Source organism: Malurus melanocephalus, unplaced genomic scaffold (assembly GCF_030028575.1).
Source record: "Malurus melanocephalus ecotype Western Australia unplaced genomic scaffold, MMel_1.1 scaffold_284, whole genome shotgun sequence".
NCBI classification, from domain to species: domain Eukaryota; kingdom Metazoa; phylum Chordata; class Aves; order Passeriformes; family Maluridae; genus Malurus; species Malurus melanocephalus.
The window spans coordinates 288,036-314,741 of record NW_026623516.1 but is presented as its reverse complement, the minus strand read 5'-3'; the positions used below and the strand labels follow the sequence as shown (position 1 = coordinate 314,741).

General features: G+C 45.0%; 1 long non-coding RNA gene across 1 annotated transcript; it reads left to right on the top strand.

Annotated features, from left to right (window-relative positions):
• Window positions 1–1,198: 1,198 nt before the first annotated feature.
• Window positions 1,199–26,076, top strand: LOC130579658 (uncharacterized). Its single transcript, XR_008966038.1, has 4 exons — window positions 1,199–1,324; window positions 6,354–6,570; window positions 15,557–15,713; window positions 25,950–26,076. It is a non-coding gene; the product is annotated as an uncharacterized LOC130579658 (long non-coding RNA).
• The last annotated feature ends 630 nt before the right edge of the window (window positions 26,077–26,706 follow it).

Below are 26,706 nucleotides of genomic sequence, written 5' to 3'. Positions count from 1 at the left end.
TAAAGTTTCTCTTACTTGGTTCGAAACAGGGAAACAAAGTAAACAAGGCAAGGAAGGGCTGGGGAAGTGGGGAGAAAGGAAGGGGTGAAAACTTCCTCCTTTCTGACAAAACTGTTTTCATCTCTTCATTCCAAAGAGAGGTTTTCTGACATACGGAGTTTTAAATGTTTGTTTGCTCTGCCTGCTTGGTTATTTACTGCTCTGAGAGTCTGTGCTGCCTTTGCTGGCATGCTTAGTCTTTCAGGGAATATGACAGAGTGAAAGGCTGTTTACCTATTTCTACTAGCACTTATTTAGCAGTGAAGTTGTTTTCTGATCCAGGTTTTGCCAGGAACTAGAAGCTGYCTCAGGAACATGGTGGTGTGAGGATCTTAAAGGAGAGCTATTGCCTCWTCTAGGCAGTATAACTTTCAGTATACGCTTTGCTATCACTGGTGTATTTGGCTTGTGGTAGAGGGGGAAGCTCTTTTATTATTCCTGTTTTTTTTCACATGGAGGAAAAAAAGGACTTTGCAGAGAAGAGGATAGAGAAGGAAGGCAAGGGAGRTGTTTATCAAAAGGCCGTGCAGACCATCCATGGGAAAGCCACAGACAGGAATTTTGTGGGTCCCTTACCCATGCTCTGTTAACACCCATCCTCCATCCTCACATGTACCCTCCAGAGCTTCTCTCTCCTGACCTGACCCGGGTGAAGGCAGGCTGTGTGCTGTCCCAGGGCTGGTTCCAGGGGTGCTGTGTGCTGTCCCAGGGCTGGTTCCAGGGGTGCTGTGTGCTGTCCCAGGGCTGGTTCCAGGGGTGCAGCACAGCTGTGTGCCGTGGAGGACCTGAGGAGTTCATGAATGAGCCTTTGCCCTCAGCTTTGGGCCAGTCCGACTGGAAACGTGCATTTGCAGACAAGCTGAGTACTGTTTCTGTAGATGTTTGTGACCTTACCATACCTTTGTATTCCTTTTGCCACATTTCCATAGGGATACAACCATTTCTCAAGGGCTGTGGAGTGAATGCATCTTTTCCTTCAWCCTCTTCAATGTTGGGAAGGAGCACCTTTGCTGCTGAAGCCTGTTGTACATCTGCAGACTGAAGAGAAATCTCTGTACAGCTGCAGGCTGCTCCATTGACCCAACACTAACAAGTCTGCTCTTCCTTCAGAATCACCTGTGGTTTCTCTGTTTTTTCCACAACAGGAAGAATGAATGACACTTCATTTTATTAAAACCAGAAAGGATGCTGTTGGCCACTTTGCTCAACACCCTCATCAGTACTGCCCACGGGGCTCTGTTCTGGATTGGGTCAACAACACGCCTCTGACACAGGATTTTTCCAGGTAGTAATCTGAATGCTACTCGTGCTGTCTGAGCAATGTTATCCTGCATTTAATCTGAAAATGTGTTCTTTTCACATATTTCTATTTTGTCGTTTAAGAACCCTAAATCCCAGACCTCTCCTGTCTTTCAAGGAGGCAAAGACTGCTTGCTATGTACTGGAATGTGTCCTTTATATTTRATATTAACTAATGGGGACGAAATTGCTCTTGGCTCTTGATATTACTGAGTGTTCCCCTTTGGGGGCTGGATTCCTTCCCAGCAAGTGGTAGCAGGCACCAGAAAAGGTGAGTTTGACATTGCTGCAAACTGTCCCTGAAGCAACCCATGCAACTGTGCCAGCACCAACTCCCTTTGTTCAGATTATTTATTGAAGGTGAACTCCTTGAGCATACAGAGCACAGAATGTTTTTGTGAGCACAGAAAAAGACCCCAGAGACGGGCTGGAGAAAAAATTCTCAGGGTTAAAACCATGTCAGGTACTGCATAGACTGCAGGGCTTCCCTTTTTCTGGAAKAGCCAGTTGTTTCCAGTAACTGTGRGAAGAATTACTGTYGTTGATGATTTAGAAAGTAGGGAGAGAGAACTGGGATACTTGTCCCTCTGTGCCTCACTATTTCTATCTGTGAAGTGTGGGAGATGATATTTTACCTTCTTCAGAGGGACATTTGCAAGCTAATGGACAGAAAGTGCTCAGGAACTCCCCAGCTTGGCAGTTGGGGTACATTGGCAATTTGCCCAACAGCTTTTAGAGGTGCCTTACCTAAGCAACAATGGGCGACAGAGGACACAAACACTTTGTCTCTGAAGGGTTGGCTGCTCYCTGGGTGCTGTGTGTCTGTCTGTGGACAGTGCTGCTCTTTTCCTCCATGTTGGGAGCCTTCTCCTCCCTCTGTTCCAGGTTGCACAGAAGCTGCCTGCAACTTTGCTGGCAGAACTGCTTTCTTAGCCAAGTGAGAGGTTCCTGTSTTCCAGCATCACCATTAGCTCAGAGGTTTGGCTAATGAGCCATGGTGCCTGCAGGGCCCTGAAGGCTGGCAAGCTTCTGCAAGCCCCAGAGTGGGACAGTACCTGCTACCCCCAGACCCTTGCATGAATGCTGACATTTTTTATGGCATTGCCGTAATGATCTCTGCTGGCTCTAGACATTCAGAACTAACCCTGTGTCATATCTGTTTTTCTGGATATTTATGCTGTGAGACTAGAAGCAGAATTGCAACCCTGAAGGCTTTCAGCAATGTTAACTTGCCYTCATTGCTAGCATATGAGAAACTTGCCACTCTCTCTCTTCTTTGATATCTTCCCTGGATTTGTGCTGCTGAGAGGCTTCTCTGATCTCTTCCACTAAATGACACAACCTAGAGTGAACTTAGCAGAAAAAGGGTCTCTGAGTTTTAAAACCAGAGTAATCTTTGGGAAAGGAGTAACTTAGATCCCTGATGGTCCAAAAGGCCTGGCAACTGGGGCATGCAGGAGAAACCCAGTTGTTCAAATAGTAGGAACATGAAGAGAAAAGTGTTAGTGTCAATCTTAGGTTAATTGGAAAATATTCAAAGGGCTTTGTTTTGCTTAATTTTGAGGTTAGAACTTCCCTGGGGTTCTATGAAAAGWATGCAACACTGGCAGCTCCTTTGAAATAAGCAGGAGTGAGCTGCAAAGCAAAGAAGTTGTTAGAGGGGRTGTGACCTCCTCCTGGTTTGCTGGATAGGAGCAGGAAAGTGAAGATGGGAATGTTATGCAATTGCTCTTGCTTCAAGAGCAGTCTGTGGTGTGACATAAGGGGATAGGTATGAAGACACCGTTTCAAAAGCAGATCCTCTGTTTATGCTGCTACCCAACATCAAAGATGAGGTTTCCTAGCTCCATCTCTCTCTGGATGCACACGTGGTCTATGGGAAGAGCCAGAAACATCAGGAGTGTTGTGACTCCACTGGTCTGTCACAAACACCAGTGGCCAACTTTGCTCTGCAATAAAAGGTCAGGTCTTCGGATTMGCTGTATGCCCTTCTAAGGCCACCACTTTTTTGTTATCTTTTGTTTTTCTTTTTTGCTTAAACATAAAGTTTCAGGGCAGGGAGTGTCTTAGCTTACATACATAGGGTATTCTGCAGAGCGGGAGCCTGCCCACGGTACTGGGGGCTCTTGGCAGTGCTGGTTGTAACCTCTGGGCACGGGAGGGTGGGGGGACTCACCCGTCAAGTCTGGAGCCTGCAGAGCCAGTTCAGCTCAGGGAGTCACACAGGGGAGCCTCTGGGGCTCCGTGCAGTGACGGGGCAGCAACAGAGCAACCACCTTATCTGTCCTTCTCCCTGTGCCTCGTGCCAGGTAATTCCAGCCAGGCACTCTGCTGTACCATCTGCAGTAGGGCAGCACTAGTACTAAGAAGAAGTTTGAGAGCAGCTCTTTAGCCAGGGAAAACCTCGAGGAGCCTATTCAGACAGGAGGTAGATTCACTTTCCTAACCTGCTTTTGAAGAAAAGGAAGCTCTCCAGGATTGTGAGGCTCTCCCCCACTGTGCTGCCTCAGAAGCATTTCAAGCCTTGGAGAGCCTGAAGACTGGTAACCATGTTCAGGCTGCAGTGTTTAACCACACACCCAGAGTCACAGTGGTGGTGCAGTGATGGAGCAGGGCCCAGAACAGCCAGCAGTGCCTGGGAAGTGAGCACACCACCAGCCTGGGCATGACCTCCAGCAGACCTCTTGGAGGAGAGAATCCTGCAGGATTCTTACGAAGAGCAGAAGTTTCTCAACCCTTTTGGCCTGTGTGCCGGTTCTGCTGATTGAAAAATCACTTCTATTGATTGAAGAACTCTCTCTTCCTTGTAGCAGTTTGAATCACAAAATAGGAAAGCGGGTTTCAGTTCTCTCTTCAGTTTTTATTTCTTCCCCACTTTGAACCATTGTATCAATGGTTGAAATGGGCTGTCCCAGTTTGATCAACTCTGTAAGTCATTCCASCAAAATCTGGTTTTGCCAGCATGGCTCTCCTTCTAACACCAGTGGGGACCTCTGCTCTACSTCCTGAAATGTACCCAGTCCTGGGCTGGGGCTGCAGACATTCAGGGAAACAATCCATCACTTCACTTGTATCTGACCTTCCCACCCAATCCCAAGATAATGATGCAGGTTTTGTTTTCCTGAATTTTTCTGGCTGTTTCAGGCTCCTGGYTTTCACTTTTTTCTCTGCATTTCACCTGTGGCTTTAAGTACACCGTAGTAACCAGTATTTTTCCATATTGAGGAAACCAGATAGTACTTTTAGGCTGTCATGAAGCTGTTCATTGACCTTCTCTTTTTCCTCCTGGAGTGCTTAGAAGGCTCTGGGAATACTCATTATTCTGTTGTGTAATGGCCACAGTGCACTCCAAGAGTCAACAATACATTGTAAAAAGGCCAAAAGCCAACACCCGTGTGGACTGGCCCCTTCCAGCCAGCAAAAAATGTAACCCCTGGAGAACTTTAACTTCACACTGACTGCTATTATCATTGCTTTCTGCTATGTTGACATCAATCACTCTTTTAACTTAGGTTCAATGCAATTGAAGACTGCATAAAATGCAGAAGAAAAAATTCTGGAGGAAAAAACCCAGCCTTACATATTATCTCTAATTATAGACTGGGCATTGTATTTATCATCTTAGACTGAGTGCAATTTTGCATTAATACAGGGTAGTATCACTCCTTAAGGAAGGTAACTGATTCTCTAATGGAATAAATTGGCATGTATGGCCAATAAAAGCATAGTTGGGAACTTTTTAATGTATTTCAACTCTGCAATGTTCAGGCTCTGAGCTTTGAGCTTGGTTGTTACCCATTTCTTGTGTTAATAATGAAGCAGATGAGCWGCTTAGGAAGTCTGGGTGACCCAAAGCAAACCTAGAGGGAAGGTATTCCTACCCTTTGATGGAAGCATATCCAGAGGGAATCAAAATTAATGTAAGCTGTAATTTTAGCCAGAGCTTGGGGTGATGCCCTTTAACAAGATGTGTTGAAAACTTCCATTACATWAATGTCCATGACCAGTTTTGCAAAAGATGCAAAAGAGAGACATGAGTCAAAGCCAAGCACGTTTTCTGTGCCTTGGAAATGAATTGCCTCCAGTGAGCCCTCCTAGGAAGTCAGGGCTGTTTACCATATGGAAGTTACTATGGCCTTATCTTTGTGTTTGTGCCTCTGTGGTTAGGAACCAGTCCAGCTGTACCAGTGCAGCTGTGCTGGGCTGCTCTTTGCCCAAAACCTGGCTGAGTTCAACTCGCGTTCATCCCCATGTGTTGAACTGGGTGGTGCGCGCAGCTCCCGGTCCCCGTGCCATGTTTGGTTCTTTGCTAAATGCAAGTTGAGGCCTCCCATTCCTTGGTTCACCTGGATGTGCACAAAAGGATAAATTACTATGAGACTTGAAATGTAGTGGGAAGGTGAATGGTTAAACAAGTGGTTTARTTTTCCTGGTTGGTTTCTCCTGTTTAAATGAAGTCTGGATTGGTTTAGATTTGGGTCTGATGTTATTAAAGTTGCCAAATCATTCAGGTTTGGATGATGCTCTGGACAAACTTCCAGAGGTCCAGGCATACTTAGAAGACTTATRAACTTGTATTTTTGTTGCCTGAGTCTTTTACAAACTCTTGAATAACCTTWGCCAGAGTATTCAACCTATGTGAACTTGGAGAGCAGCACTAGTCTCCTATGAGCTGAGTGGTGTGGATTGAGATTCAGCTAATATTTGTAGAAGAGTAGGAGTTCTTTAGAGGCATGAGAGTCTTAGCTAATATTTGCAGAACACTTTGAGGTATTGGGATAGATACTGTTACCAAAGGGTGAAGTGGTATTCRCATGTTCTGTCATGTCTGTGTTGTTTACAAATAGAATAGAATGATGTTTTGAAGGTCAGGGACCTTGAGAACAATAGTGGGTTTGAAGCACTCATTTATTTTTACCAAGTTCAGATGCCTGGCATACACAAGCATTTCATTTATATAAAGGATCTGATCAAACATTTTGGTTGTTTAGAGGAGTTGTTTTGCTTGTTTTCAGGCTGTTGAAATGTCAGATGGCGAAAACAAGCAAGAGTTCCAGATGGAGCAACTGGAAGCGAAACACGACAAAGATGCTGATGGGAAAGCTTCAGATTCACACTTGATTGGGAGTCCCATGCTTGGGATTGGGAGTCCCCACCGTGGATTCCAAACCCACTCTCTGTGCAAGCCCTTGTGCAAAGCAGCACCCCATGAGGAAGTTCTTCATTACTATGGTAAGCAAAGCCAGTAACAGTTTATTTTCACTGTTCATTAGTCCATCCATGCTGGGAATTGTTTGGGAGCTGCAWTCTCATCTGGAATACACAGCTTTTATACAGCCAAGAAAATCATAAGCACKCTGCTTTAATGACCCCAAATTTGAATTGCAGTTTCATGGCTTACATTAATAGGGCAAATAAGTGCCCRGAGTTTGATCTCATTCACTGGCATTCATGCTGCCATTTGCACCAGCAGATTAATTTCTATCTTCCTAACTTCTAGTGAGGATACAGACTTAAACCTATGTTTGAGTAATGTTAGAAGATGGGCGATATAATAAATGTTGTAAAATCCCTGGTCATTGATGGAGAAGTAAAAGATAGGTAAAAAAATCTATCTAATCAGACTGCTYATTTAACACAAGAAATTTGTCTCACTTCCTGCAGTCTATGGCCAACTTTCTTGAAGACAAAGAGAGGCATAATTTGTACTGGCAAAACTAACCCTGATTTAAAATCAGAGTAAACAGTTGGCGCAAATTGCAGCTTTTGTTTGTTTACACTTGAAGCTGTGCTAGTCACTGAGGGCTGGAGTTACAGCAAATTCCTAACGTATGCTGCCATCTCATTTGTAATATTGGTGGTGGCTTGTTCCCTAATGTTTTGGAAGCAGAGTACAGTAGAGGAGACTGAAATCGCATTGCAGTGACCAACTGAAACGCCTTCTTTGGTGCTGGTGACTGTACTGTGGGAATGTACAAGGATGGCATTAGGATGTGCTTGGTCAGTCATTGATTGTTTATTGTGTCAATCRATTATTTTAAGGAATCAGTTCTAGATTCTTTAATCTCTTTCTACGATCACTGAGATAGAAGCTGCTAAGCACCTTGCATGTCTGTGTCATTAGATTCTGTGCCAGTCTAAAGGATGGGCAGAGAGCCCTTCAGGAAGGAAAAAYGTTGCATTGAAAGTCACTAATCTGCGACACAGCGTGAACGTGATCTTTAGTTCTGTCTTGGAGACTGCTGTTCCAAAACAGCACCTCAGGAGAGTCATGCTCATCAGCAGAGATATTCATAAGCTGCCATCAGTGGCTGTCCATGAGCTATTGTACCCAAAAGACAAAGCGGGGTGGAGGCAGAAATAATTATCCCTGAATTTGACAGTTCAGAGCATGTGGTGTATAGGGGAATGGAGCTAAACCCGTGGGATCGGTGCTGCCTAATTAATGTCTCTGTTGCAGTGCCATAGCCTGTGCTGTGCTGTGAGCAGCACGCTCTAATAGGCGAGTTCCCTGTCCTTAGGATTGGATCTTGGCAATTCACGCTTGCCACATACTCCCAAAAACTAGTCTGGAGATTTCAGCCACATAATACTCTATGTGAGTCAAACAACAGGAATGTATGAAATCAGATGTATAAGCACACTCATAACTGAGCTTTCATTTTGGAGGTTAGTATTCAGCTGGTTAAAACCCCAAGTGTAATGATTATGTGAGAAAGTCATTATTTACTGGCTGTGAATCCAACGGTGGGAGGCAAATCAGAGGTGCTATGGTACAAAGGTATAGTCAGTAACTTGCAGAACTGAGTGAGTCCTACTTGCTAAGTAGAAAAAAATATCTGACTTTGTTAATTGCAGTCCTCTCTGCCTAGTTCCTTTGCTTTGCATTTCTCTGTGGAAGGCAACTTTATCTCCTCTGAGGAAGACATCAATACAGTCAAATTAGAGCTGTGCAGGAGGAATGTTAGGGAAGCTGAAATAATCTAAAATGCTCCTCGTTCTGTGTTTTGCTGACTGACAAAAGACACTAATGTTGAAGCTTGTGGGCTTTCTAGATAGAGGAACATGTGAGGTCTGAGGCCTTTRCACTTCTCTTATATCTCAGGAGAGACAAGCAGTAGCTTTATGATTTTTTTTCCCCTCCAGCACTGCCTTTTTTGTCAGCTGTTGATAGTAATGYTTCATGCAGAATCAGACAGATTTTCTTTTCTTTTTATTTTTTTTCCATTTAACATTGCTTGAAGTTCAATGCAGTTACAGGAAACCTACTGAAATGGCAACAAGGAGTCCACTTAGGGTAGAAGTTTATAATCTAACAGATGACTGTAATAAGTCATGAGGTTTTCTTTGTTTCCAGCTCAGGTTCTAATAACTGCAGATCTTTGAGATTGCTTTGGTAATTTTCAATGCTTTATTTTTGGTGACTGAAATACTGTTTTCTCAGAGCTGATTGGTCTTTCGTTGTGATGAATTCCTTGACAGAATGTCAGTGAGGATGTCATGAATGCCTTGTTGCCATCTACATGAGACATGTTGAGACACAGATAATTTTTTAAAATTTTATTTATTTATTTTTGCCATATAGAAGATAGGTGATGGGCTAGCTGGGTAATTTTTCTTCACTGCTATGGAGTTGAGGATGTAAATGAAACTACTGTTAATGGCTTTCTATGAAGGCACCACCTACACATTTAACATTGAACTGATGACCTGGAAATCAAATTGAAGCAGTTGTATTTTAGCTGTGGTCTTTTATTGTCATTTTTACTCTATTATTCTTTTGCAACATTCCCTGATTTTAGCTGGGAGTGTTTGACTAAGCCATGGAAGGTCCRTGTTGTCAAAAGTACAGAGAAAACTACTCCAGCTGCTGGGATTTGACTGAACAACATGAAGGTTCTTGTGGGGCCAGGCTGTGGTGCTGGTGTGGGTGATGGGTTGCTGGAAAGAARCCCTGGCCAGGCTGGGAGAGGTGCAGCACGTGAGGTTTATGCCCACGGTCAGACTGTGATGGTGCAGCTTCACATGGAGCTGGTATTTGGCCTGGCTCATCTAGAGGCACRTGTATATTTAGATTGCAGACCTACTTCTAATAATAATCTTTCTGAAGTGGTTGCTAGATAATTGACTTATCTCACTCCTCATAGAATGGTAGCTATTAATTACATGAGTTATAGGCACAGAGCAAAGATGATCAAAGCAGATGATGCAATGGGATACCGAGATGCACAGGGCGGTTTAACACTGATGATGTCTGTTCACTGCTTCTGAAATTCTTTGAAGATGGGTGATATGTAATGTTTCTAATTGATTATATTAGCAAGAGTGTTATCTGGAGGGCACTTGATGGGGATTCAGGATATCTCACCCTGTTTCTTGATATTTCATTGGCCAAYTGAGCAAGTTAATTCCTCTTCCTGTGCCTTAGTTATCCCACTATTAAAATGCAGATTATCACTCATAGAACTGAGATAATTACACTGTCCTTTCTGAAAAGTGCTCAGAGACCTACTGATTACAAATTCTGGATGCATTTTTGAYGTTATTACTGTTTTCTGTGTTTAGACAAGATAATAATAACAACAGGCATGTCAACATCAGTCAATCTGTGATTTGTTCAGAACAGGCAAGGGGAGTTGGGAACTTGAATCATTATTGGTTTCACTTTAAAGGTCTCTGCTAGCAGTTTCTTTAAAGGAAACAATAAAGGTTGATGCCAGAACTCTTCTTTTCTCTGCAACTTGGTGCTTCTCTGCAGTGCCTATTTCTAGTTAAGTGAATCCTAGCATTTGGCAAATGACAACTCTTCAGTCTAATAGGTAGCACAGCACTCTTGTCTGGGAGTGTAAATGTTCTGAACTTAAGAATCTTTGCAGGTGGCACCCTCGATTTAGCAGAGACAAGAATAACATCTATTGCCATTCCTGACAATTCTTAGGTCTCAAAGCCACTTGAAAATGTAGAATTAGATACTGGAGGATCAGATTTAGGTGCTTTGGAAACCCATTATGTACAAAACAGCTGAATATCAGCCTGAGGTGTCATCCTCCAAATGTCATCCGTTGAGAAAAGGCCTATTTTTTTTTCTTTCTTACATACTTCTTCCCTTCTTGATACTTTCTGAAAAACTTGTCATGTTGCTATTTGTCATCCTRAAGAGAAGAAGAAAAGAAGTCCTTACCTAATCTTGAGTTAGTGAAGGTTAATGTGGGGAAGGAAGGTGACCATTTATACCAGTAAGAGAATGGAGAGCTGCTGATGGAGCCAACACCACTGGTAAGGAACTGGCATTGATAATTCTCTTTTGTTATTCAAGGTACCTGAAATGAGTGTTGAAAGGAGATACCTTAGGGCCAGAATTACTGCAAGGCATCCTTTTGCAGTACAAAGTTAGGGCAGTGAATGCTTCCCAYTGTTCCCCACAATTCTGACCTCAGGACCAACTCATTTTGCAGCTGATTTGCTGCTCAGGCTAAGTCCATAACCAAAACTCCTTATAAACAGTAGTAGTTGTTCATTAGATGTTGATGCCTTAATTTCTGCCCCTAGACAATWTTTTGTGCCTACCAAATAAAAATAATACCCATGCAACTTTCACTGAGGCACTTTGGGACTCAGGAACTTTTGAGAATTTCTGTGTTGGCAAATGCTGGGGAATCAGGACACATAAAAATACTTGTAGTCCACAAGATCACTGACAAATTAATTTCTTTTGAGACTTCAAAATATTCCTTTCTTCCCCAAACATTGAAACTTGAAGTATTCATTTCTTCTTTGGTGCATGAGCCCTGTAATCAGCACACTCAGTGTCCAAGAGTATCTTTGCTAGAAGACAATACCCAAATAATCAAACCACAATAAAATCAAACTAGTTTGACACTGCARCTTCTAAATATCTTTTGAAAATAACTTCCAGAACTATGGTTGAATAACTGTGATTCCCTGGGAATGGTCATCTGAGACGGACCAAAGTGTTTCCCAGATCTTGCATAGAGCCTGGCATTCAGGTGCTGTATTCTCAATTTTGAAAAGTGCTACTATTTGGGAGCAAAATTCTCACAAAAGCCTGCAAAGTAATTTAAAAATTGAATATACTTTACATGTGAAAATGTTAAGGCTATTAGTTAAGGCTTCTAAGTAACATTGACACTATCACAGCTGTTAATATCGAGTCCATTTAGTTGTTGCCTTGGAGCTCTTTACAATACAAGCCAGCTTAGTTAATGAGTGCAGTTCTGTGTTATTAGTTACCCCAAATCAGCTGGAAAAGCTGTTGGCTTTTATTTCYGAAATGGAACTGAGTATGCTCGATCTCCAGTGATGGGAACGAAGAATCATTCTGTCAATTCCCTTCCTGCCAGCTGCTGCCAGGGTCAGAGAAGTAGGTCACACCTTTCTGGTTTTGAGATGGAGCAATACTTATTTTAGACCAATTTGCTCTGAGCACGGAGCTCATCTGCTGGGTTGAACCAGGGCATTGTTGCTTTCTCTAGTGCATTGTTCTGTTCTCCCGCTAATTATCTCCAAATGTTTCTTATGCCTGGAACACAGTAGTAGTGATGAATAATGGGCTCTCTTCTCTTAACCCTTCGACCTGTAATTTGGCTTTCCACTCCCACCTAGATGCTTTCACTTTCCTGCCTCCACCAGCACTGTGTTAGTCTGACACCTGCCTGTATCACATTTGCTGCCCCATAACCTCCTCTCTTCTGTTCTGCAAATTGAGTAGGGGAGTGCAGGAGTGTGGTCTTGGTTCCAGCATTTACTGTCGGGATTGTAGTGCTTGCTTTACMTGTGTGAGTGTGCATAAAGGGGCATCTCACATGCCTTCAGCCCTGGAAGAGCCACAGTCACTCCAGACCTTCTGCTTTGGAGTTGACCTGCCCAGAAAAGTGGTTCARACTATTGATTTGTAGAACTTTCCTTGTTGCAAGCTGATTCTAAGAGTTGGCGTTTGATTGCTGATCACTTTGGGTAAGCAGTAGTGCTCCTCAGATGTGGTTTCCTTGTCAAGGGTAGGCTGCAGCCATTWGACAGATCACATGTGAGCAGAAATGTGGGAATTGAAGCCTGAAGAAAGCTGAGGTGACATCTGTGGGTTGCTACAGGTGACTGAGGTTAGTGGGAGGAAGGAGAGGGGGGGACTTGCTGCAGGTGAGTCATGGAGGCAATGCTTGGAGGAAATTGGACTAGAGATATATCCTGTCCTACAAAATAGTACAATTTCCAAACACATTCTTATTAGCCTCCTTTACACTTCAAATCCTCTTGCTTCAGTTTGGTGGTGGTTGTTTTTTTTTTTTCCGGTTTAGAAAACAGAGCTGTCAGCCCAGCCTGTGGAGCTATTGAGGGCAGGCAGACCTTTGGAAGCCTGGCAGGTGTAGTCCCCTGGGCCAGCACTCCCATTTCAGCACAGAGGGCTGTTGTGCCCTGCCTGGCTGTGTCCCATGTCTGTGCTGCCTCCCAGAGTGCTCCCTCAGGTCGCTGGCAATACCTTTCAGCCTTGACAAAACACTCAGAAGCATCTGAAAGCTCTTCCCTCTGCACAAGAGCACGGAGTGCTGTGAGTTCTGCTCTCTGTGTGCCTCAGTCCTGTGCCTTCCCRTGCTGCTTGCACAGAGAAATGCCCCAGAGTAATTGCAAAGGCCAGTGCACTGTCATCACATTCTGCTTGTTTTATAACTGTCCAGTCTTGTAAAGCACTGGCATTTGGTTAGGCTGGAAGCAGAACACAGCTGGAATAGCGCTGCTCCATGTCCCTGGTGGGAAAGGCTGAGCTTTTGTTTATGTTGGTGTTGTCTGTCCTGCAGCTCACGAGGGCTGGGCTGAGGYTGGGGGTTCTTCAATGCTGTGATGTTTTTGGAAGCCTCTCTGGAGGATTCAAAACGTTGAAATTGGCCCATACCTCTTCTCAATCACGCTCACATATCTTGTCCAAGTCTCTTCTCAGCTGGTACCACAGCCCAGGAACCAGTAGTCCAGCTGGGGTACAGCATGGCCTGTCTGTTCACCTGGCCAGTTTGGTGCAGAGAAGAGTTTCTTTAGGCTCATGGCTTTTTCTTTGCAGAGAMAGGTAATAACTGGGCGACAGAAGCTGCCCCTTTAGCTGAAGGCCATGTGAGCTGCTGTCACGCAGTCTGTGAAGCGAATTTGCAAAGGTGGGAGTCAATCCCTACAGCTGAAAGACAATTCTCTCTGACAAGAACCTTGATATTTGTAGACTGTAATTACACAAAGAGACCATGCTGCTAATCTAGTCTCACCTTCTGCCTCATTCAGACGAGACCTGTACCTGTAATGTCTGCATCAAGGCTAATAATTCACTGTTAAACTACAGCACATGTTTTAGGGAGACAGCAAATCTTGTTTTAAGAGCTCTAAGGGTGGAGAATAAAACTCTCCTCCACATCATTTGTTCAAGTGATTAACTACTGGCATTATTGCAAGTTTTAATTTTTAAATACTCGTATTATTTCCAGTTTGATTTTTTCCAGCTTTTATTTTGAGCTTCTGGATCTGGTTATAGTTTTGTTTATTAGAGTTTTGAACTCCTTTAGCATCTCTCACAGTCCCCCACTGAGAAATGTTAATAGATTTAGATCAAATCACCTCCAAACCTTCCCTTCAGTGAACCAAATAAGGGGATGGAAAGACTTCAGAAGCCTGTTCTTTCTCRCTCTCTGCAACATCTGGAATTGAATGATGTGTGAGGTTGGATCAATCATCTGTTCAGAGCGCCATCTGACCACCTATTTGATGGTGTTTAAATACATCCCGCTGAAAGTACTTCTTGTGGCTGTTTTCTAGACCAAAACCATCTGTGGATATTTTCCACTGCCTAACCCGACGAAGCGGAGCCGAGGGCAGGCGGTACCTGCCGGGGGCTGGGGCTGCGGGACAAGTGCGGCATCGGGGACCGGGGAACACGGGACAACCGCGGCTGCTGCCTCGGGAAACACAACTTGACCATTTTTCACCAGTTTCCCGCAATCCACTTCTTGCCTCCAGTTTTCTGTCGCTTGTTTGCTATTGCCCTCTAGTGGAAATAGGACGGCCGGTGGTTTGGCTTCCCAAGCCCTGATTTCTCCCAGTKCTCATTACTCGGGGACATCTTCTTGGTTATGTGACGTTGGGATATTGTTTRCATGGATTTTAACATTCGGCTTCATTATTCAGTTTTATGCTATGCAGGAAACAAAGATTTCCTCTCAGCAATTGATAGCTAATGTCGTGCTACGTCTGAGAGTAGTACAAATTGCCCTGCTCTTAAATATGCTTCACAAGGGAAACTGCAGAAGATGCTGCTGTTTCAGGCTTGGAATAATTCAGTCGTGAGGAGTCCGAACTCTGAAATGAACTTTGTTTACATTGCCAGCACCTGCCAGTCTGGTACATGGAATTATCTTCGCTGGAAGCATAAATACTGCCTTTTTACTATTTGTATTTCTATCTGAAGTCTTTGCTTTTATTATAAAAAGTGAACTATTTAAAGCACACTCTTTCCAATCAATCATTTCACTTTGTCAGACAAGCCAAATCATTTATTGAGCGATCTTGGCTAATCAGAGTCTGTCTTCTTACAGAGATCCTAGAAGATGGTTTATTAATGAGACCTAGATTTTTTTTCCCCTGGTTGTAATGCAGGGAGATCTTAATAAGCAATGAATTGCTGTGTCTGCAATCACTTTTGAGAGGCTTAAAAGGAAAACAATAATACTATGACTAATATGATTGCTCTCCCTACACTGCCATCCGGCGGATGCAAAATTCATTTCCTTTTGCAAATGCGAAGGGAAATTCTCCTACTGATATCACAGCTTGCAAACTTGCACCAAGCTGACTCTCACTTGTAATGCGATTTCCAGACCAAYGAGGAAAATGTTGGTTATTCTTTAATTTTAGTCTTTTCAAATTAGAAAATATGATTTCCAGTCTCTCATCTACAAAATACATCCTCTATCTTGTAATGGAAACCTGTCTGGATCTTGAAAAAGGGCTCTGAAAGCTTCCCAGATTCTCTGCTCTCAATATCTGGCATGGAGAGCCCAAGCCACGGAGCAGTGCTGCTGTGGATGGTTTTGGAAAAAAGGTTGAGCTCTGATGTTGATTTTCAGATAATCAGTGTGTGGGCTATTAACAACCACATGCACCACTGCATTTTTGGTTTGGGGTGGAGAGGCATGGGGGTAGGAGTTAACCCTTTACTTTTTCCCTCTAGGATTGAAGACTGAAATAAAGGCAATTTCGGGTGCTCACAGCCTCCTGCCTGCTGGTCTGCAAGTGGGACCTCACCATRAGATGCTTCCCAGTGCAGCAAAACTCACTGACCATCACTGACTGCTGGGCACTTCTCTGTTCCAGAGCAATCTGCAGAGGTGAGTTCTGCATGGAGGCAGTGAGTGTGAAAGACAGAGTCCTTCAGCTGAGTACACAGCTGTTCGGGCTCTGTCATTGCCTGCATCTTTCTCTACTCCTGGACCCTACATAAATCAATCCAACAGCTGCAGCAATAAGATTTCCTGTGCTTCTCTGCAGGAGGGCTGTGGAAATGRAGCAGGACAGCCATCTACATTTGGAAGCTGGGAGGACCAACTCTGGCATTTTGGCTGCTGCAGGTGAGCCAKGAWATCACCAGAAATTGGCATCCTATCYCTGGAGACATCACAGCCCATGCTGGTYATGGTACCAGTGCTTATCTGGGAGCTTTGGGGTTTTTCTTCAGAGTATGTCAGCTGTCCAGWGGGACCCTGCAGTGTGGGGTGTTTGGGGCCAGCAAGGTCCCAGKCTGGAGGTGGGAAGCCCTGCTGAGGTTCCAGTTCTGAGTCATTCCCTGCTTGGTTTTCGTATTTATTTATTTACCACCAAGGTGTCAGCCCAGAGCATGCTGACTGTGCCGAACTCCTTCGGTGGCCTGGTGGCTGCTGCCAGCTCTGTCAAAGTCCTGCAGTGCTGGGAGCTTCACCCAGAGCTGAGGGGGAGAGAGAATTATGTTCCTGTGAGAGCAACACCGCCACAAGCTCCCATCAGAAGCATGCTTGATTCTGGGTAACGGGTGCAGCAGCACAGGGTAAATTACTTTCACCCTCCCCACAGAGCCCCCGGCTCCCAGATCCTCTCCCTAAACCAGCTGGGGGGATAGAAAGAGGTTAAGAGGCATATCCTTTGCTGTAATTATATCCTGTTGCTAGAGATATTGTGCTCTGCTTAAAGAAATCATCATAATGCAGCCTCCCRGAGAAGGTAATTACTGTGCATCTTATGAACGGCTGCATGTGAATGTCTGCTCAAGCTGCTGTCAGCAGCAAGTTTCAACACATCTTACATACCAGGCATTTTACAGCCCTAGTTTTATTTGTTTTCATCACCCCTTGCCTTGTGCTTTAGTTTTCATTAATGGATCGAGGGGGGGTTGTTTGTATTGGTTTTCTTTTTTCTCTTTTTTTGTCTCTCTCTCTCTTTTTTTTTTTTTTTTTTTTAAGAGGCCAGAGTGCATGTCTTTGATGGAGCATTTGGGTGGTGGCCACAGCTCTTATTTCTGCATTTTCATTTTTTTTTTTTTTTTTTTTAAGAGGCCAGAGTGCATGTCTTTGATGGAGCATTTGGGTGGTGGCCACAGCTCTTATTTCTGCATTTTCATTGCTCTGTGGTGGCTTGAGGGGAGCCATCTGGAAGATGTTGTTTCCGAGCTGTTCCCATATGGTAGGATCTGAGTGGGCCCTGGTTTCCTACTCTGATCCCAGATAAAATGTTGACAAAACTTGGTGTCACTCCGCCTCTAGCCTAACTGCACATATTTAAGCCCACAGGACAGCCTGTTTTTCCTGTTGTGCTTTCTGACTTTCTCTCTGTTGTTGAAAAAGGGTTGGTCAGAGATGTCAGACCTGTGAACTTTCCAAAACCAACCACCTGCCTGCCTTGTTTGGTGACTTGTTTGGTGCACGGTGAGTTTTGGAGGATCACAGCCTGGTCATTCTGGGCATGGAGATTGCCTCATCCTGTGTCTTCAGAGCCTCATCCTGTGGCTTTGCTTTTCAGCTAGAGATGGGGCAATACTAAAGAGACCTGGTTTGTCCCAGTAGAGGTGACCCAGGTACATTTTTCATCTTAAGTGTCACTTGCCTTTTTTCCAGCACTCTGTAATTTGCCCTCATRTGGTGCATGTAGGGCCACAGTGTGTGTGATCATGACATCCTGCACTGCTGTACCATTATCCTGTCCATCTCATGGCTAGCTCAAGGGAGGATTTAGAACTATTCCTTGGATTTCCTCTSTGAAAATGACTGGYGTTCACTTTTGCAATGCTGAAGCTGAGTTATCTTAGCATCCTCCATGATTTTTTTCTTTGTGGCCAGTCTTCAGTGCATGCAGAGCATCTTCTGTGCTGCATTCAGAGGTGGTTCCATCCTGGTGCTGTGTCCATCTCTCTCTGTGATTCTTGGTGAAGCCTGAAAGGCAGTCTAGCTCCTGGAGGATGGAAGGTGCAATAATAAGTGTGAGCTCATAATGTYGTTGTTAAAAATAACTGGAGCTAAATTATGTAGAAAAAAATCATCTTATTCAATCCTAGCYCAAGGGGGAAATGGACATGAGGAATTGGGCAATCCTTCTGTAAATTCTCTTTCTTTAGACTATATTTAAACCCCACTGAGAGCCGGATTCTCAGCTGGTGTCAATTGTTATTGACTTCAGTGGAGTGAAGCTGGTTTACACAAGCTGAGGTTGCTAAATGCCAGTATCTGGACGAAGTTGAGGCAGCTGGAATTACTTTTGCAGAAACCCTAGTCTGGTTCAAAAGCTCTGAGCCCTCCTGAATGCTTGAGCCATCAGTGCTCTGATTTAGCAGCTCTTTTGGGATGTGAAGGGTTATGAAAAGACCTTAAGTCAAAATTTGCTCTAATCTCAGCTAGGTTCTGTGGCTCTGATATCTGTCATCCTGCTATAGCCACTGCTTTCGATGGGGTCCTCTGAAAAACTCTGCAAAAACCTTTTTACTTGCTACTTCAGCAGCATCATCTCCTGTCTAGACACTCTAATTATGAGAACCAGGGAGCACACAGTGTGATGTGTAGACAAACCTGGATAACTCCAAGGCAACCGTGTGCTGCTTCCATCCCTCCCCTGGCTGCCCTCTGAACCATTTGCCCATTTGTTGTCTGCTCCAGTAGGAAYATTAGCAAAGTGGGGACTGTACAGTGCCACCTGGGCAATATTAATTTTTTTGCTTTTAGAAGCAAATGTTCCAAGCCATAGAAATTGAGAGGCAAACCTCAAATTGCAGTGGGATCTGGCAATAGTGGGTTTAGCCTTCCCTACTTCTGTTTTTTTCTGTATGCCCGAAAACTCTCTGGATTAAGTAAACAACCTCCCCCACCACCACTGTCAGCAGAATGCATTAAATCTGTAAGCTGATTTGAGTAATTTTTGTGTACTCATATCCACTCTAATTCTCTTCTTATCCACAGACTTGTTTTTTATTTATGCCAGCACAGACTGTATCCAAACTCAAGCTCTATTTCAGCAATGTCCTTTTCACAAGCGCTTTTAAAGCTACTGATTTAAAAGGAGGCCATCAAATAATCAATGCATATAGAACATTGGAATGCATTTCCTTGGTTCACTTGCTGTCCATGGAATGTCACCTCCAGGAGAGTGTAATGAGGAGAGAAATTTTTTTTTTCTATTTCCTTCTTTAATGTGTCTTCTTTCCTGATTCTTTTCTGTAACTGGTACCAGAGAGAATTGTCTGTGATTCTTAGCAAGACCCCTGGGATTCAGAATCTTTCTCAAGTCTCTGTGCTTGGAGTGCCGCACGGGTTTCTGTGGGTCTTTGCAGGATTTGGGGCACATGACAATAATCTGCTCGTTGCATTTTGACTCCAAATGAATGTCCTTTGAAGTGATTATAAGGAGGAATTTTTCGTGGGCCTTTTGTTTTCTTGGTAGCAGCTTTTGAAAAGCACCATACTGATCCATGGGAGAAGTGCCACCACACAGCTCCTGTCCTCCAAGAGAGGCACTGTTTGCACTCCTGGCAGTGACRTGGGTGAGGGAATGCCCTGGGATGTGCGTTTAGGTTCCAGTTCTTTATAGTCTGGATCAAAAAGCATCATTTTATGGGTCCTGAGCATGGATAACCTGAAAGAAGTTGACAATAGAGCCAGGTAATGGGTGCCTTGGGYGAATCTCTCAGCTTTGGGCTCAGACAGGAGCTGTTGAGTTCAAGCTGCAGTGCTGCCTCTCTGGGAAAACTGTGCAGGTTTAATTAGAATCTGTTTCTCAACTGATGGAAAAATCTGAGTACTGTCCTTTCAGTGTAAGCTTGGGGTTTCAGCTGAATTCACCTAGGATGGATCAGAGTGTATCTTTATAAAGAGCTGAATTTGGTAGCTGATATATTCAAAGAGTGAATCTCCAATCCTGGGCCCCTGAAGTCAAACTCCAGGTAGGATTTCTAGACCAGTCTACATGGGGATGTCCTCAGTATGCATCTAGCCAAATGTGAAACTCCAGATGGAGCTGTGGCTCTAGGACTTTTCCCAAAGGAGATTTGGGAAACATCAGAGCCAAGGCCAGGCCAGCTCCAGCTGCTCTCCAGGGAGAGTAGCTTGGTACTTCCTACATTGGTTTGAAGGTAAAGGTGCAAGGCTGGGTATTCACTGAGTGTCCCWCTATGGTTATTTTACTCCACTCCTTGCTGGGGGATATTTCCACAGAACGTACTACAGCAGGCTTTGAACCAATTTGTTGTTCCTTTGTTTACGATGAAATTAGTTCACTTGTTTTATGTAAACTATCCATGAGATTGTTTACTTTGGCACAGGGACCCATGTGCTTTCTGAGATGCAAGGAATTTAGCTACCGGGAGCCTGCTTAGTTTAGTTTGTTGCATTTGCAAAACAGATGGTGGAGGGGGAAAATGTGTGTGGGGGGAAGCTTTAGGACAGGATTTGGTTAATGTTTGCTGCTTCTGTAGTTTTCTTTGTTGTTTGCTGGCTGAAGCAGGATGGATTTCCATCACTGGGAAAAGAAAGAAAACATGAAAGAGCTGATGTGCATTTTGCACACACAGGGAAAAAGAAATATAATTTGGACTTGGGCTGTCATTTTGTGGTCATCTTTGCCAAGGTGGAGCTCCCAGTTTCTAGGGCTGGTGSGGTACAGAAGCACCATGGAGGCTTTGTATGTTGACTTGGCTCTGCTCTCCTGACTCCTTTGGAGCCCCGTGGGTCTCAGCAGACGTCTGAGGCATCTGTGACAATATTGCTGTGCTGCTGCAGAGCAACAGGAGGGAAATCTCCATGAGATGTGTGCCCCAGAGTTGGCTGGGGTGGGATGAGGCTATCCCCATGACACTGGGGTGTCCTTTTGGTTAGTGCATTTGGGTACAGCCCTCTGTTGAAGTGAGAAAGGGCCATTGTCCTCAGTGGAGAAYTGAAGCAGAGAGTAGGGATGGCAGGGCCCAAAACAGAATGAGGGTGGAGCCCAGCTCTGCTCAGCCAACTATTTGAGCCTTGTGTCAGGCGGGTTGTGCTGTAAAAGGCCAGAGTTTCTCTGTCCCAAGGGCCAAATCARTGCCAAGTTGCGAGGGATGCCTGGRAGGCTCTGCCRTGTCCATTTGTGGTGGGTTATGCGCTCTGGGTAGTAGGGCACTGGGAGAAGTGCCACTTCCCACTCTACTTCCTGACTGGAAGGCTTTCTGTCCTCATGGGCTCTGCCACTCTGCTCTGTACATTTGAGAGACTTGGCCAAAATCCCCTCAGGCCTTCATGTTCTTGTCTTTGGGTTTAGTTACGGGTGGCAAGCAAATCCCTCTTTTTGAGATCCTCACAGGAAGGATCTTGGAGCGATCAGCCCTAATCAAACTTGGCTTTTGCTCAGGGCAGGATCATGTTCCCCTGCATGCCTCCATGGATATGGCAGGCAAAGAATCTGTCATCGTGTCTGATGACCTTGCCTGTGGTGCCAAGTGCCAAGAATGCCCCATGTTTTCTCAGGGTGGGGTGCTGTCCACCACCAATGCCCAGCAAAGCCTGATGTGGGGTGAGCTTGCGCTGGGATTGCTGGGGCATTTGCTGGTGGGCTTGGTGGGGGAGGAGCCCACATGCCACCCCCTGGTTATTTTGGGCAATGGCCTGAGCTGCTGAGCTGGATCTTTCACAGCTTCATCCAACCTTCTGCCCCTACTGAAACATTTCTCAGACATTAATGCTTTTCCCATCTAAGTGTCATGTTTCTGAGAGATCTTTATGCATCCCAATATGAGCCAATATTCTTTTACCCTCTTCAAACCTCAGAGCTGAAGGGCTGTTTTTAAAGGTGCTTGAGCATTTTGCAAGCCTCCAGTGACAGCAGGATGTCTGTCTTGAAGGTCAGACAGTTTTCTTTCTGCTTATTGGCCTCTATTTTTCCAAGGCCATGTGGATCGGTTACATTTGGACAGATGCTGCTGAGGCAAGTGGGGACTTTATTAGCAACCATTTAACCTTTGTCTCTTTTAGATTTTTATGAGCTTCAGAACTCTTATATCCTTCCATTTTCCATATGAAGAAGCTGAGGCATAATGAGTTGCAGTGGTTTGTCCCAAACAAGTCTAACTAGAAAAGTGCTTGAAATTCAAATGTCTTCTTCATCAGTCAGATTCTTGATCAAAATGCCCTTCTGTTTCTGGCAGAAGAACCTGCTGGCATCTGTGTGCAGAGAGAGGGCATCCCGTCCAAGTGGGAATTACCAGGAGCGTGCAGTCTTGCTTCTCCTAGTGTGCCCAAAATGAACAAAGAGCTGGTTGGAACAGGAACAAACCATTGCCCTGGATGAACCAGCTATGGACAATAACGAAAGTCAGGAACTTCCTTGAGCAAGATGACTTTTGCCCTATGTGCTGTAGCATCTCTGCCCCATGCAGGGTGTGCCTGCAAGGTGAAATGCAGCCTCTGGGCATCCCCTTGGAGCTGTGCTCTCCAGGACAGGCTGGGTTTTGCCTGGCTTTGTGTGTCAGTGTGGTTGCCAACACCTGCACAAAGCAAAGGCAGATCAGACCTGAAGAGCAGCATCTGGTACCTGTTTGACCGTGTCAGGGTGCATGGCCAGGTGAAGGTGTGAGCAGCAGCAGCACTGAAGGTGAAAATGATGCCAGCAGGGTTTTCTATTTTCCTCATAATTGTCCACATGGCTCCATTTACAGATGAAGCCCTGCAGCCAGCTGTGGGAAGCACAGGTGTCTGGCACCACACAGCTTGTGCAGGGATGGCCTGGCTTGCTCAGTGGTCCTGCCTGCAGCCCCATACTCTTCCCAAACTCTATCTGCAGTGAAGGTAAGCTGTAAAGGAAGGGAGTATGTGTAGAGAAAGGAGGTACCCTGGTGTGCCTGCATTTTCCTGCTAGCTTTTCAATGAAAGACAAAATAGTTGCATGGCCCTTGGTATTATGGGTTTGCAGTTTTCCTTTTGAAGCCTTTAGTTGTGGATCACAGCCCCGTGTTGGTAGACACTACACAGACAGCTAAGGAGACCATCTCTGTTGAGCTTCAGGACTGGATACCGTATAAAAGGGCATAGCTGGACAGTTCAGACACGTGGGTGGAGTAGAGCTGGAAGGAGAAAGTGACAGTGAGTGGAAGGATGTAGTGGAAACTCAGGAATTGCACCTTGCAACTAGTCTAACCAGGACCCTAGGGGAGAAAGTTTCCAGGTGCTGTGGAAGCAGCTTTGCACACTTTTATGGGGAGGTGGTGAGCTAATTCTTGGACTTGGGTGCATGACCCCTCACTCAAACACCGTGCTGCAGGACACCAACACTGCAGTTTGTGGGAAGAGACAATTAGAAAGGGAGTAAAACATATTCTCTAGGAAAGGAGATAATTTCAGGAATCCCTGAGAAGTTCTTGCCTTGGCTGGCCTTTTCAGACCTTGTGTACTCCCTGGCCTTCTCTTTTGGCTGCAGTGCCTGTTGTGGTTTGCAGCCCCTGCAAAACCACTGTTGTGTACACTTTGGGGACTCTTGTGGTAGGACAGGGCAGGATATTTATTGGGAAGGATAAGGGTGAGTAGGACAAATGCACCAGGGAGGTATGGTAAGAGAGCTGTGGGTCCTGCATAGATTTGAGTTAAAAATTACATTGTCACCTGGTTGTGCAAGAGTGTGTGAGGCAGAGGGGATGTGTGTGATGGACAGGAAGGAGGGGTGCCTGCATGTGTGCATAAGGAAGTACCTGCAGCAGCTGTTGTAATTGTTTTAATAAAGGAATGTTTCCCTGAATTTCTCTTTTGGCACCGGAGGGCCCTTCCCAGGATGCCCTTGCTGAAGCTGCTGTTTGATTTCCAGGGCACACGCAGCACACACACACACACACAGAGCCCCGTCCTGTTCATGCAAACCCACAGTCCCATCAACACATGGCTCCTCTTCCTTTTGCTAACAGGGAAGGGGGGATGCAGGGGTTGAAATAATGACGGAGCTGATTATAATTAATATTTTTTTAATGTCTGAAGAGTGAAAGTCCTGCCCAAGTCCCCCAGCTGAGCACGAGCCAAAGTGCTAAATCCCTGTAGGGGTGTGTTTTATTACTGACGCTCTGCGTGTCGGGGCTGGTCGCGGGGTCTGATGCTGTGTGTGTGGAATTTTTGTGGCCATTTTCTATTGTGCCAATGAAAAGCAGGATCCCATCCGTATAATAAAAAGGAAACTTGAAGGTTTCCACGCCTACACGGAGGTGAATGCTTGCAGCGTTAGTGTTTTAATTAAGTGTTTTACCTTCGCATGACTGCTCTGTGTGATCACACTGAAAACGATGGAGCAGATGTTACCGGGGTCAGAATGTGATGGGATTCTCAGTGGTCCTTCCACACAAGGTTTTGGCTGCTCTTTCATTAGGCTGGTCTGTAGCTGGGTTGTTTTAGTGTCTCATAATCCTTTACTGGGCAGTGTGTGCTGGGTTTGATTCATCCCTGACTGTTCCTCTTCCAGGAACAGGGTTCTGCCAGGATGATGGGGACTGGGAGGCACTGATTGCTTCCTGATCCTCTCTTGACCAGCTGGGTGATCCCAAACGAGTCATTTGCTCCTCAGAGCTCTGTGTGCCTGATGTCACACACGGATTGAAGACTGAGCTGGGTATGGAAGCTGCCCTTAGCCAGGCTGCCTACACAGTGTAGTAATGGGGTAGCAGCACTTCCCAAATCAATCCAAAACCATATCCTGCAAGCACTGATGGCTTCAGTGGGCTGAAAGAAACCTTCAGCACACACCAGCTGGACAGGAGAAGAAAGTGGCTTCCTGTGTCACATTTTAGAAGTCCCACTTTTAACTGGGAATAGCAGCAGTACTGGCTGCAATTCTGCAAGCTTTCAGAGGTCATCCAAGCCCTTTGGATGTGAAAATGTGGACAGCTCCAGGAGCATTGGTGACCTGGATTGTGCTTGTGCCTATGCAGCCCTTGGTTTCTTAAAGCCAATTTCATCCATTAGAGTACACTTGTGGGGACACAGTCCTCAGGAGCTCCCAGACATCTCTCCTCTCTGTCCTACTCACAAGGAGGGGTGTGCTGTCTCTGCTGTAGCTGTGTTTCTCTTGCCACCACAGCAGGTGAGGACACAGGCCCACACGGGTGGCAGCTCCCAGCTCCTGCACCCAGCCTCAGCCTTGTCTTGGGTGAAGAAGAGGATGTTTCCCTGCAAGGAGGCTCTCTGGCTTTCCCTTTCCATCAGCAGGAACTCCAGCAGCGCCAGGCTGAACCAGCCCAGCCTTGGTGGCTGTTTCTGCCATTCCTGGATGGGTGTCTCTCAGTCTCTCACACAGCTGGTTCATGTGCTGCTGTTGCAACCTCCTCCTTTCTGCCCTTTGTGACAGCAATATGGAAAAAAACAGCCTCTAAATCTGCTCAGATTGTGAGTTTCCGTGCCTGACCCTGGATCTGCAATCTGTGCTTGTAATATCTGTGACTCCAACGTGATCTGTCACATCCAGGGGTGAGATGGTTTGGGCTTTGAACTTTGCACCCCAAAAATATATTCAGCTCTGTTTGGCAGAGGTCTGAGATTTTCTCTGAATCTTTATTATTGTTTTCACTGGATTTTTTTTGACCTTCCAAATCCTCTCTTTTTTTCTCCCCCTCACCCCCAGAACAGCATGCTCAGCAGCTAAAGGAGAAAGCTGGCTGGGGCATGCCAGCTGTGAGCAGTGTGGGACAGGAAGGGCAGCAGGATGGCTGTGACAGAGCACATGTGGCTCCTGCCCTCAATTAGCCTGTGTGGCCATCACTGCTGAAATGAAAGCACAGCAGGTCTCCAAGGAGTTCTCTTGTGCATCTTGCTGAACTTGTAAGCTGGGACCACAATATAACTTAATTTCCTGAAATGTCAAGTGGCTTATACTGGCTGCCTGCTCTACTGGTGTTGGGTTTTTTTTTTTTTAATGAACACATTGTACTCCCATTTCCTGCAAAAAAAAAAATCCTATCAGTGTTTGATGATTGCTTAATAAGAGAAATCAGTAAGCACATGGAAAGTTCACATCCTGCAGATGAATATAACAACTATAAGCTTTCTTCTGGGTTGCCAGGGGGTGGAAGCTTTTTGGTTGTGGTTTGATTTATTTGGTTTTTTTTATCCTTCCAGCTGAGAACACTGATCTGAAGCTGTATCTGAAAATGCTGAGACCATTGGTAAGCTGTAGGAGGCCTTCAGCAACCACCAGCCTTACTCCAGAAGGAAAGGGTAGAATTTCCTGGATGAGCCAGCTGGGAGAAGGTATATCAAATTGGGAAAAGTAACATTGTTAAACACAAAGCTGTCACTCTCATGGTTTTATTACCTGTCTTGTGGTAGACTGGGTTTTGTTTGATTTTGCAAGAGAAGAGGACTTGTATAATCGTAGTGTGGGTGTGAACTCTTATGAAGGTGACTGTAAGGCTTGCAGGCAAACCTGAAGGATACCAAATAGATTTGTTATTTTTTATATCTCTGTTTCTAGATGAACCTTTATATTATTTCTTAGGTGTGATTTGAGTCCTGTTAGCTCTTTATTCAACATCAGTCTTTTATAATCCTTGTGTGAGCTAACACTCTTTTAGGCCTGGAGATACTGCATTTATAGAAACCCTGGTAAAAAAATAAAAATAGCCTTTTCTTCATGATAATTTTCATCACTAACTCTAATACTTCTCTGTCTGGAGCTTTCCCACTTCAAAGTGCTGTGCAGTCCATCAGCTCACTGTGCAGCCCAGGTAAACAGCAGGTAAATAAAAATCCCTGCCATTTGCAAGGCTTTTGAATTTTTCCAAGTCTCTGAGTGTGGTGTTGGCTTTTGAATTTTTCCGAAGTCTCTGAGTGTGGTGTTGAGCAGGGAGCCACTGAGAGCCACCCATTGGGAAAT